The 13,057-nt window shown below is 40.8% G+C and overlaps 1 long non-coding RNA gene across 9 annotated transcripts in view; it reads right to left on the bottom strand.

The window, feature by feature from the left end:
* Positions 1-13,057, bottom strand: part of LOC308476619 — a 235,273-nt gene that overhangs the window by 195,056 nt on the left and 27,160 nt on the right. For all 9 annotated transcript variants that reach the window (XR_013985997.1, XR_013985998.1, XR_013985999.1 and 6 more), the window contains one exon: positions 2,078-2,369. This is a non-coding gene — a long non-coding RNA (uncharacterized lncRNA). The remainder of the gene's footprint in view (positions 1-2,077; positions 2,370-13,057) is intronic.

Here is a 13,057-nt window from a genome sequence, read left to right as displayed (position 1 = left end):
TACATTTCCTTAATAGTTAAGGATCCCACTTAAATGCAATTTGTCTTCTTCAAGTTGAGTTTTCTAATATATTCTGTCTTTTGTTCCTTGGTTTTCCTTCCTACTTCATCGTGCTGGGTATCACACTGAATACCTCGAGTTAGCCATTGGCACTTACAACCTTCTGAAATTTACCCCCAAGATCCCAAAGGACAACACAGTCATATTATCTGGAAAATCTCTCTGTCAGCAGAAAACAATTTTCACTTTAAAATATATAAATATTTGGCATACGCACAGCTTAAGGATGAAATGTTAAGAGCAACCCTCAGTTTTTGTTTTCAATCCCTCCACCACCATTATCCATTCTGTTTCCTGGCTTTCATCACGTGGCACACCCAATCCACTTTTGACGAATTCCTTATCCTTTTCATATTTGCAAGTATTCAAGGTTCCAAGAAAGCCTAATTTATAACATGGAGGAGGTTGCAGATTTCTGGCACATGCAGTTGTGCAGATGTTATTCCTTAAGGAAGTCTATCTTGATTGCCTGTGTGAATAATGGCTCAGAGCTGGCATAGTGCCAAGAGTTCTCTCATAGCTGAATGTATAAAACTACTCTCCTACTGAAAGAAGGCCCCCAGTAGGATAATATATTATTACGCATGATTCAAATTACAGGATCTGCAGCAGGGGAGCTAGTGGCTGAATAAGGACAAGCACACACGGAATACTGATGATGGCATGATGGAATCCATCATGCATTGAAAGAAGCATCATTTTAGCATTTAAATCCTCTGTATTCTTTTCAAAGTGACTATACTGATGATTACACAGATGAACGTAATAAACTAATCATGCCTATTTGTGATTTAAAAAAAAAAATACAAGACGAGTTCCTGCAGTATTTTTATTTTAAAATAAAGCTGTGCTTCTTACTGATTACTTGAAGCCCACGAGCTATAATTCAATAAGACAATATTAAATTCGTCTCCTATCTGATCCTGTTCCAGCGATTAGGATACTGTAGAACAAAACTTGTTTCATTTGGTTATGTGGTCTGAAATCTCTGCGTTCCACAGTATTCTGGGCTGTTTTTAAGTCACTTGCACAACAAATTACTTTACCCACAAAGAACTAAACCCACATGTTTGACACATTATTGGCTTGCCAAGCGTTTTCCTTTTATAAAGAAGCACTGTTCATGAAACAATGCATAAAAAAGGAAGGGAGGAGAAAGAAGGGAGGTATTTAGCACCATTGTTTGCTTGCAGAAAAAGTCTCATCCAGGGAAAGAGCTATTATTTGGGGGATTAATATGCAAGTGTTAAACACAAAAAAACTATAACCAGTGACGGAGTCTATATATTGCTTTGCTCAAAATAGCCTCAAGCCAGCTCTCATCTTAACTTCTTTTCACACACTCTTGTATTCAGTTATTCTGGCAAAAGGGATGCTAATCAGGTGCTTTGTGCAGGGGGCGAGAGGAGTGGGAATGAAATTTGTTCAGAAATGACCTCAATCCTTTTCATTAATAAAATCACATCTAGGCAGAAAAGTGGCAGAAAATTAAATGCAGCACGAACGTGGTTCAGATGTGACATATACTTGCAAGACAAGAGAATAGAATGTGAAGAGATTTTGCAGCATAATAAGTCTGGAAGCATTCAGAGAAATGCTTAAGTGCAGAGCGATCTTACGCTGCAGCAACCTCTTTACCCCATGTTACCTTCCCAAGTCTTGAAAGAATGTTGTAATGAAGGAGAGGTTTTTGATGCACACAATATGAAGCAATATATCCCTATTATTAGAGAAGTAAAGCTGTTTTAAAAGCTACATAAGGCCAAAAAAAACCCAACACAAGTGAAATAGTGCCCATGGTTATCAACACCTCCCTCCTCCTGAGACAACAGAGAGTTAAAGCACACACACACACACACCTCACAGCATCTGGGAAAATGCAGCCACCATTTTGCATAGTGATTCAAATTATGCTGGCAGAATAATTAATTGAGCGACCTAATCTCAGGGAGGGGGGGAGAGAAAAAGGATACATTAAATAAAGTTCATTACTGCATGATGTAAATGAGTTTCTCACCAATGATGTCACTGATTGGCTGAGATGTGGAGCTGGTTTCGAACAGTGCAGCTTGGCCGGATTGGCTGCTAGCTCTTCTGGTTACTGCCTGCTTGGGCAGCGCTTGAACCAGACACTTTTCTGCCTCTCTTGTTGTCGTATGAAGCAAATCATGTTCAGCCCAGCTGTGTCTCCATAGTAGTGGCACCCTAAGAGATTCTCCCTCTTGCTTCCCACAGCTCATCTGTAAGGCGGTCGCTGCTGTGAAATACCAGCCTTTGGCACGGAGCCCAGACTACGTTGTTAGATCCGTCTATAATACAGAAAAGACATTTTTTTAAAAAGCAGTTCTTTCACCAAATTGCATCCTAAGAAGGATTAATAACCCCCGATTGCAGCTGGTTTGTATAGTTTGAAATTATGTCGCTCAGAAACTTTCTAAAATACAGGAGGTGACCTATAGCAAATGAGAGTAACGTTGGCTCTCTGAGAAATAAAGGCAGGAAGAAAAAGCAAGCAAGACGCTTCTTTGTTTACCTTGATTACAAAATTCTTCATTTCACTCTAAGGACTGTGACCGATTTCTTGGCACAGACCCAACCCTTTTGATTTTTTTTTTTAAAAGAAAAAAAGAGCTAAAGCGCTGGGGGTTTTTTCCTATTTGCATCCGTGTAATTTTTCTATTTAAGACAAGGGATCTTAATTAGTATTCTGTTTAAGTATGCAAACTGAAGCGGGGCCATGATACCAAACGAAACGAAACAAAAAAAAAATCTGTATTGTAAGAGAAAGGAGGGGGGGAAAATCTGTACAGCTTTTACAGTTCAGCTGTCTGACTCTCTGGGAAGGAGAAGGGGGGGAAATGCAGTGATATCAACTTTGCCAGACAATGGAGTACCTACAGGCTTTCCCCCCCAGACATGTCTTTTATAACCAGTCAGTATTATGTGCTGCAGACAGTGGCCAATCAGTAAGCTCCTTTCTACAGCAGTGACACAATAGGTGCAACTGGCCACACTGTCCTCCTAGCCCCTGACAGCAGTTCAGGTTCATTTACCGTGTGCTGGAATATGTGTCCGCCTTTAATATTTCAATTTTTTTAAAAAGCCATCAGCAGCGGCATCCTCCTTTGTTTTAACTATAATTACATCAGCCTAATTACTGTGTATGAGCTGCAGTACCACCGTTCCAAAAAAAAAGGGTCGCATTGACGTCACCCGATATAAATGTGCATGAACACGGCTGGTGATTTAAATAATAAAACGCATCAATTGCTTATGCTTCTCACCCCCACCCACACCACCCATCGGTGCTTCCATCCTTTAACTAAACGAATTGAGAGCACATGGGGAAAATGCAGGATCTGCTTTCAAACCTTCTTTCCTTCCTCCATTTATTTATTTATTTATTTATTTAACCTTCCCTTCCCTATTTTTCATTGTAGCATTCTGCTAAGAAACCGAAAAGACAAATATGCTTCAAGTCGGCAAATGCTCAGATAGATAGGGCAACGACAAAGTATTACCCCTAACTAGATCCTGGGAAATACATCTGCATCTGCACCATCACAGACCCACAGAAGTGTAATGATCGTTAGATGCATAGGGTGGCTATATATGTACGTATCCAACGGTTTGATAATTAATAGACTCCCTTGTAGCCGTCCCGGAAACTATTCATCTGGCCAAAAGATTAAATCATCACTTTTCATGTATTAGTTCAATATAATTGGTCACGTTTGGGGCGGGTGGGGTGGGGTGGGGTGGGCGAAGAGCTGTCATGCTAATTTTTGTGGTTTTATGCATGGGATTTACATATTCATGAAGAGAATAGCTGTGATGACCACCGACAGAGCAGAATGAAAAGAAAGAGCACAATTCTTCAGAATACAGATTGCTTGTACACACACACACACACACACACACCAAGAAGGTAAATGATGTAGCATATGGCAACAAGAAGAGGAAGCTGTCTGGCTTTTACTCAAACCTCAAGATTTCTATGGTTTACGAACCTCTGCATATAGGCATAAGATGCATTTATATTATTAATTACCTTTGTCTGATAGCAGGAGGAAAAGAATACTGCTTAGACCCGTTTGCTCCACATGTTCATTGTTATAAATTACACACGCATACAAATATGGATTGTTAGATGGCATTTTATTAGAGATGCATAAAATGCTTACAACAGAGGAACGCTTCTCCGTGTCCTGTCCCACCCCACCCTTGGTTAAATTAACCATTTTTAGATCTGGTTTGTACAGGGAATTGTATATTGCAATTAAGATTTATTTATTCATACATACATACATACATACATGAATTCGTTCCATAGCATGGATTGTCATAAACTCAACTAAACACCGGGGGGGGGGGTCAGTTTGGTACTCATTTGCAAGCGAAAGTTCGAAATTTTAACTTCCTGAAATAATATGCAAACAGAAACACAGCTATCCTTCAAAATTTGCACGTCTTCAATTTTTGTGGTGCAGTTTTTCAACAAAAAGTGTGTACAAAATGCATATATCTGTGGAAAGTGTGCAAAATGTGCATAAAAACACATTAGTGAAAATGCATCATAAGGGAAATTACAAAAATATGCACATTTGGAGATATACACAATATAAAACAGATGAATTCCCTTGAAAACTTCTTTTAAAAAATCACAAATGGTTGTAGAAATGTGACAAACTTAACCCAAGTCTGGAAAAATAGGAAACTAAGAGAAATCAAAATTGACACTTTCCTGCATTGCTACTAAGAATCCACATGTCCTCTCTCTGCAAATGCAGGTGTTAAATCAGGGGTCAGCAACCTTTTTCAGCCGTGGGCCGATCCACCGTCCCTCAGACCATGTGGTGGGCCGGACTGTATTTTGAGGGGGTAAATGAACGAATTCCTATGCCCCACAAATAACCCAGAGATGCATTTTAAATAAAAGGACACATTCTACTCATGTAAAAACACGCTGATTGCCGGACTGTGCGTGGGCCGGATTTAGAAGGTGATTGGGCCAGATCTGGCCCATGGGCCTTAGGTTGCCTACCCTTGTGTTAAATGAATAGCCTGAAGTACATTTTATCTGTATTTTAAGATGCACAATTCAGTTCATACAAATATTGTTTCTTTGTTCTAAAGGCAACATATCTGGTTTTTGTATAGTTTACAAATGAGACATGTTCCAAGGCAGCCAGTGACAAATAGTATAAGGTTTTAAAGGGGTCTATCTGAAGGTCGCCCACTTTTTTTTAATCTTTCCATTTTTATATTCTTGCCATAGCATGACTGCCAACTAATTACTGATCACTGCTCCATTAGCAGTCTTACTTTAAACAAATTACAATCAAATATGAAAATAAATAATATAGACAAAATCTGGAGGAAAAGTTAACTCAGCAGTGAACTAATTTTTATTCCTTTAAAAATCAGCCTGACATACAACATGGATAGAAAAGCATGTGCAGATAACTTCCTGGGAAAGCAACTTGATATATTTAGCCCTAAATAGAATCATGTAACCAGCTGGCACTGCAGGTCTCTAGATCAACCAATGACCAAAAGCGGATACTCTTCACCCTATATGCCCCTATATATTAAGCCACATTTTCCGGATTATAGTGTGTCACAAACACAGAACAGCAGGGAAGTGTGTTATTGACCTGCTGGTAGCCAATGATTTAATCAGACATCTATAGTAGGGCAAGATCCAGCCCAGGTGTGGAGTGATCACTTGAAATCAGTGGGGCTTATAGATGCCTAACTCTATCTAGATCACGCCCATTAGATTCTATATGGTAGATAACATTGAAAAAAATAATTGAATTATCTCATACATAATGCAGCATAATAAAGACTAGCAGTTATGGTTATAATTCAGTTTCCACAAGTCAGATAAGTTTTCAGGTCTTCTATTTTATACAATTAAGAGTGCTCAAATTAAAAAGGTTCATGCATCACATTAAATCATGGTTAAAAATAAACAATAGTTAAAAATAAACCGTGGCTTAATGTGAATGAGCAGAGTGCAGGGTCATGCTGCTCAAAGGTCCTCATTTTGTTCCTTCCCCACTCCTGCTGCTGCCATGCCAGAGAAAGGCAAACAAACCAGAGGCTGGCCTCATCTTATAGGTGAATTCGCACACTGGTGGTTTGTTCTTCTCCAAACACAAACAAGCAGAACAGGAGCAGAACAATACTCTCCTCACCACTCTTCCCACCTGTGATTCCCAGCCACTGGTATACTGCCTACAACACTGGAAGGAGAATATAATATTATCCTCCATGAATTTGTCTAATCTGCGAAGCAGAACTTTCTTTTGTCAGCCCTGCACCTTCCAATATTTAGGTTTGTTGGCTGTCCCCAGTTCTAGTGCTATGAGAGGGAGGGAATTTCCTCTCTGTATCCACATTCTCCAACCATGCATAATTTTATACACCTGTCATTTCCCCTCTTGCTCACTCTTCTGTCCTCTAAAAAGCCCCAAATGTTGCAACTTTAACTCATAGAGGAAATGGAAAGAGGCAAGTCATCTTGAGCCTGCTAATGTATTTCTTCAATGGGTTATTAAAACATCTTCATTCACAGCGCAAGTTACACTTGTTACCATAAAGCACCAATGCTGCAGCAAGCAAAGGCTCTAGCAGCTCAGCCAGCTGCTTGTGGCTGGAAAGTCAGACAGGATGTTTGTGACTGTTGCCATGGGAACAAAGGGGCAGTCCATTCTGTACTGAGCACCGGATGTTAGCTCAGTGTGTGTGTGTCATATGACCCGTACTGGATGTACTTGGGAGGAGTTTCCTTCTTGCTGTTGTTGAGTGCAGACATGATTCTCTGTACTGATGTAAGAGGCAGAAATAAATGATGTAAATAGTTTTCTGTCTGCTTCTTTCCCCTCCCTGGGGACACCAAAGGGGAGAGAGGAAGAACGGTGTGTTCCTCTCATACATCTGAGAAGAATCGCCGGACCTCGCCTGCTTATCAGCAGAGGTTGGGAGACGCGGGGAGGTCGACAGGAATATCTGCCGGTGCCTACGCTTGTGGCACATTCCTCTGACCCAGGCAGAATTCCAACAGTGGTAGCAGAGGATGGTTGCGATACATCGGACATCTGCATGAGAGGCTGGTGGATTGTCCTCCTCTGCTCCAAGGAGGGAGAAAGGCGTCTGAGAAAAGCTAGAGGCTCCACAGACAGCTGATGGAAAGAAGAGGTGTTTTCCAGAGCAACAAAGTTCAAGGTATGCTGCATTTCGGGCTAAAAGTGTGAACGCAGGAAGATTAATTCCCTGGTTCACGGAGCTGCGTTTCAAAGAAAACAAAAGCTCCGGAGGAAGAGGCCTGCAGCTTGAAGGCAGAGGCAGAGGTTGGGAGACGCGGGGAGGTCGACAGGAATATCTGCCGGTGCCTACGCTTGTGGCACATTCCTCTGACCCAGGCAGAATTCCAACAACACTATCTGTAACTTCTGTTCGTTTGATGTATGATTAGAACACTCATTGGCACTCCAACTGTTCCAATTTTCCTGGAGCAGCCACAGTTCAGAGTCCTGACCTGATTACAGTGGTACCTCTGGTTGTGAACTGGATCCGTTCTGGAGCCCCGTTCGCAACCTAAAAGGAACGCAACCCGCATCTGTGCATGCACGGGTTGCGATTTGCCGCTTCTGCACGTGCACGTGACATCATTTTGCGTGTCTGCGCATGCATGAGTGGCAAAACTCCGGTACTTCCGGGTCGCCACGGGACGCAACCTGAAAAGACGTAACCTGAAGCAAACATAACAAGGTATGACTGTATATCATTTTTCTCAGCCTTTTTGTATACAGGCACACACCTGTATATCAAGGTTATGTTAGGAGAGAAGAGCAAATCCTACCTACTGCACAGGAAAACAATCTGAATACAGAAGTCTCATCTCTAGTTCATCCGTTCCATACTCAGATAAGGGCACCCCTCCCTACAGCACACTGTAGTAGAAACTTGATTCAGAGCTTGCCCCTAGCTCCCAGTTCTTTACAGTATAGGGGCTTGTGTCTTCCAAACCACACTAGCACCCCAGCCAGGCTTACCCATGCACCATCTGCTACCATTTCCACCAGGATGAGAGTGCTGGCTTCAAACCTAGCAGTGGTAAGACTACAAATCCTTCTTACCTTCACATCTGAAATAGCCCAAGGATTAATTTCCTGCCCTGCATTATACAAGGCAAGCTATTGTGAGTGGAGGTGTTCATTATTAGATCTGTCACCAGAAGCATGTGTCTCACTTATGCTCTGAACCACCCTTGAAAGCTAGGCCCATCCTACAATAAGAAGTTTCCATTTCCAAGTCACAGCTATATAGAATGGGAACACTATGTGGAGAGCCCAGTCAAAATCCTGCAGCTGTTGCTGGTGCATTGGCACAGTATAGGCCACGGGGTGGGCCTCTTAGCAGACTAGGAGCCCTGCAAATAAATCAGCTGTTGGATCTTTAGCACTATTTGTCCTACCTACTCTGGAGGGCTTCTTTAAGTCTTGAGACCCAGGAGCACCAGTGCAACTTGGCAATGCTAGATTTTGAGGGGGTTCTTTAACTAGGAATGCTATGTTTGTGGGTCCAACTGCTCATTCTGTTGAGGGGAGTTTTGGACTTCTGTCCCAAAATTCTGTCTTGGTCAGTATCACTGCCCAGGAGGAATGAGGAAGGGAAAGGCTTTAACTGAAGAGAGGCCCAACTTTCTTTCCTGCTTGGTTGTGCAGTGTAGCAATTATCCAGTCAGCACTAGCCTCTCAACCTGCCTAGCAGCCAACTAGTGAATATATTCTTCAGAAACAAGGGATTCCACCTGATGTCAAGCACAGAGAACAGGTTTAGCTCTTATTCAAGTCACTTATGTCAGAGAGGATGTCAGCAGTTAGGTTCATATAGCCATATGTGGTGGGAATGCAGGCCTGTACAACTATTTTGGAAATTCATATTTGCAGAAGTTTCTTGTATTACAGGCCAGGTTGATCCAAGGCTAGCTTTATTAAATCTGTTTATGGATGACCATAATAATTTATTTTTTAAGGACCTACTAATCTTTTTCATGTCTGCAGCTAGAAATATACATAATTACACAATCCAGATAACAGCTATGCTAGAGGCATGGTGGGATAGAATATGAAATATAGTCATTATGATCATATGAGCACTCAGGAACACAAAGGCCAAAGGTGATTTTGAAATGGTACAGTACATGTTTATTCAGTATGCTGAAAAGCCCAGTGTTGTCCCCTCACCAGCAACTATCCATAGCTCACTCTGGGACAATCTGTTAAGGAAGAGAGCAGAAGACCCTTATTGTTTGACTGTATCATTTACTCTGTATATGCATTGAATGTTTCTTGCTGGGTATCAGTATATGGGGATTGTTTGTTATTTGTATTTTTTGAAACTGAAAAATAAAGAAGTTAAAAAAGCACAGAGAACAGAATAATTGAGCTGTATACCAAAGCATGTTTTGGGAAAGTAGATGCTGTGACTTTAAAGAAATGTGTGTTGATAAATTGCCTTTGGCCTGCACATGTGGAATTGTTGAACAGAAGGGCCCTGAAAATGTTTATAGTACAACACTGTTTAAAGGAAAACTAGGGATCGTAAATAAAGACCCAAAAAAGAAAGAAAGAAAAACAGAAACTTTTGCAAAGAAAAAAGAAACTCGACATAAACAACCACAAGATTGAACAATATTTAAATATAAACAGAAGACAGCTAGATTTAATAAATATAATTGAGGCAAGTAAATCATTTACTGACAAAAGCAAGAAAACCAATAAACTCTTGGCTCACCGTCTAGAGAGAAAGTAATAAATGATTCCTCTGGTGATGTCCAAGGAGGACCTACAGAAACTTACTAACTTTAATAAACAACTTATTACCACATTAGTAACTTTTATTAAGCTATCAGTCAAATAATTCAGTTCATCCAACATTAAGTAAATTATTTTTAAAAACTAGCAAATAGTTAACATTACTGGAGGACAGGCAACTTCCCAGTTACAGAAAAACACACAACGTGCACGCACTTAAATTCCTTATCCAAATAAATTATCTGTGAAGTTTTATAGCCTGAATTTAGATTCACTAATCCCTCCACTAATTAGTCTCCTTCATAAACTTCAAATTCTGGACACATTGACTAAAGCCATGATTATACTTCTACAAAAGTTCAGTAAGGACCAGCCCTCCAAGTATGCAGACCAATTGGGTGGTGGACTGTGTCACAGGACTAGGAAATGACTGACCCACATTTGCTAAGAATCCAAAATCCCAGTACATGACTTGCCCTTAAAATGCTGCCAGCCTGTGAAAATGCATTAGATAAGTGAGAGTGACATAATGTAAAAGTGAACATCCAGCTAAAGTTTGCTCAGTGGGAAAAAAGATATTATTGACTCTTCCAAGGCAACCTGAGCATGTCTGCTTCTCCTTACAGAACAGCTACACTTAATGTACGATATCACTGTCTTATCCGCTAAATTAGTAGCATTATATATTGCAACACCACCTCATTAACTGGAAACTATAGCCACTTAGGGGCAACCCTGGTTGTATAATTACAAGTTTCGTGCTTGGATTCCTCTTACTCGTTTCCCAGCTCACCTCTCATGCTGGAAGAAGGCAGGAGAGGGGCAATCCTAATGAATGCACATTGAAAATCACACACAAGGATTTAGCTGCATGATGCCCCTAAGAACCAGCAGGGGATGCTAAAAGATTTAGCTGCTTAGCAATGTACACCTTACTGTTGATGGTAAGACACAATACATTTGATATTCTACCTACGCTTTCACCCAGGGCACATGTAAGGTTAATAAGAAGTTGAAAGAAAAGCATGCTGGTCTAGGTCTCCAGGATAAAGGCGCAAGCAGCCTGTCACAGCCAGGCCTCAACCTTCTTGACTGACTCAAGTTATTGCCATGCATCTGATAGCAAATGATGCTCTGATGTTAGCTATTCGAAACAGACTATTGCAAGAATCTCTGTGGTTTGGTTTAAACAAGTTAAGGAGTATTATAAGAGAGCTCCTCAGTTGCTCCAAGTAAATAATTTTCTATGCAGCTCTTGGTGCATGTCTGAACATGAGCATTCAAATCCTCCATGGCTTAAAAAAAAACCCCCAAAAACTATGCAGGATGCTCTTCACAACGAATGGTCCTTCAGAAATCTCATGACTAAGACAGAGCCTTCCCCATGCGTAAATTAAATTCCAAGGATGAAACAAAAACATAGTTGGTCACCCACATCTGAGTTACCTTCAGTGTGTGAACTGAAAGCCTTGTGTGCTGTTCCCTTGGTTGCTATTGCCAAAAAAAGAAACTGAAGGAAAACCTGGAGGTGCAGAAATGCATGGGATGAGGAAACAGAGACAACGGAGAAAGTGGAGAGAGAGAAAACAGATGATCAGAGATATAAATGCAGAGAGATGTGGGGGGCGAAAAGCACTGATAATTTTTCAGTTAACGATGTGGCAATGCTGACCTTCTAACCTGAAGTGGTGCAAAGAGAGATCACTAGGAGGTGCAGAGTGAAAAGGGATGGTGATCAGATGGCAATACAGAAAGTTGTTGTGGAAAAGGGTTAACAGATGGAATTCAGAGGAAAACCCAGGAAGGAGTGCTATAAAGAGGAGATGAGGAGGGTCTAGAGAAGAAGGAATAATGTGAACTGTTGTGTTTGCAGGGAAACCTTAACAACACTAGAGAGACAAGCAAGTATGGCACTCCTATTCAATGCCATTGCCAGGTCCTAAGCCTTCCTGTTCAACCTGTGGCATCCATTCTGTAGAATGCTCTAGTTTATTTGAAAGTTAGATACAATTACTTTACATCTATTCTATCATATCTTGACCAGCCTTAATCAACTGCATTTGTTTAAATGGAAATAACAGCATATCGCAGCATTTCTTAGCAAACAAGTTACTCAAGCAATTGTTTTGATGGTTCTTAAATGTAGTCGCACTGAAGGCCAGCATTTTAGTTTGCTTGTTTCTGGAAAATGAGCACAACGTTTGGCCTTATACTCATTACACAAGAGGGTTCTTGAAAGGCTTCCGAATAAAACTCAGTTGTAGTATTTATATTTGTTAGAATAAATGTCAAATAAAGAACAGTAGTTTGCATGAATGCAAAGAAAATCCTAAAAATATTATTGCATGATAGGCTCATTATGCTTTCCAAATGCTACCATATTAGTAACAAGCAACATTTATGAAACATTCCTATATAAATACAACATATCCAGAGGCCGTTTCTGCAGCAGAGAAGATCTACCTTACACTGCAGTTATAAGTGGCAGCTGGAACATCAGGCAAAAAACTTTTTTTAAAAAAAATCCGCCAACATTGGTCAAAGGCTTTCTCCCAGTGAATCTGATGTGGTGGCGGTGTGATTTTCTAAGGTCATATAAACAGCAAACTCATAGCAAAATGTATTATTTTAAAAGAGAATTGGGGAGGAGTTAGCAGCCAGCAGCAGTTCTACTTAGATGATTGCAGCTTATGGGAGCTCGTGTACTGGACTCGTAAGCAGGGGCATTTGCAAGAGCACTTAGCAGAGAGTTTGAGGGGGATGTCTGGAGCGCTGTCTCATGGTGCGTGTAGGATCTGAACCAATGGATTCAAGTTACAAGAAAGGAGATTCTGACTAAACACCAGCTGTTCAACAGTGGAATGAGGTGGTGGACTCTCTTTCACTGGATGTTTTAAAGCAGAGGTTGGATGGCCATCTGTCATAGATGCTTTAGTTGAGATTCCTGCGTTGCAGAAGGTTGGACTAGATGACCCTCGGGATACCTTCCAACTCTTACAATTCTATGATTCTGAAATAAAGGGGGTGAGGTTTCACTTGACCTACTTTAATGGGAGTGCAGTTGATTGAAGGAAGACATGAACAAGCCTAGAGAAATGGCACATTTTTTCAAATCACTTCTTCAGTACTTTCTGCCAAAATTTATGTTGCCAGAAGAAATACTGGACATC

The sequence above is a fragment of the Podarcis pityusensis genome (assembly GCF_964106645.2).
Source record: "Podarcis pityusensis genome assembly, chromosome: 4".
NCBI classification, from domain to species: domain Eukaryota; kingdom Metazoa; phylum Chordata; class Lepidosauria; order Squamata; family Lacertidae; genus Podarcis; species Podarcis pityusensis.
This window is presented reverse-complemented; position numbering and strand designations above follow the sequence as displayed.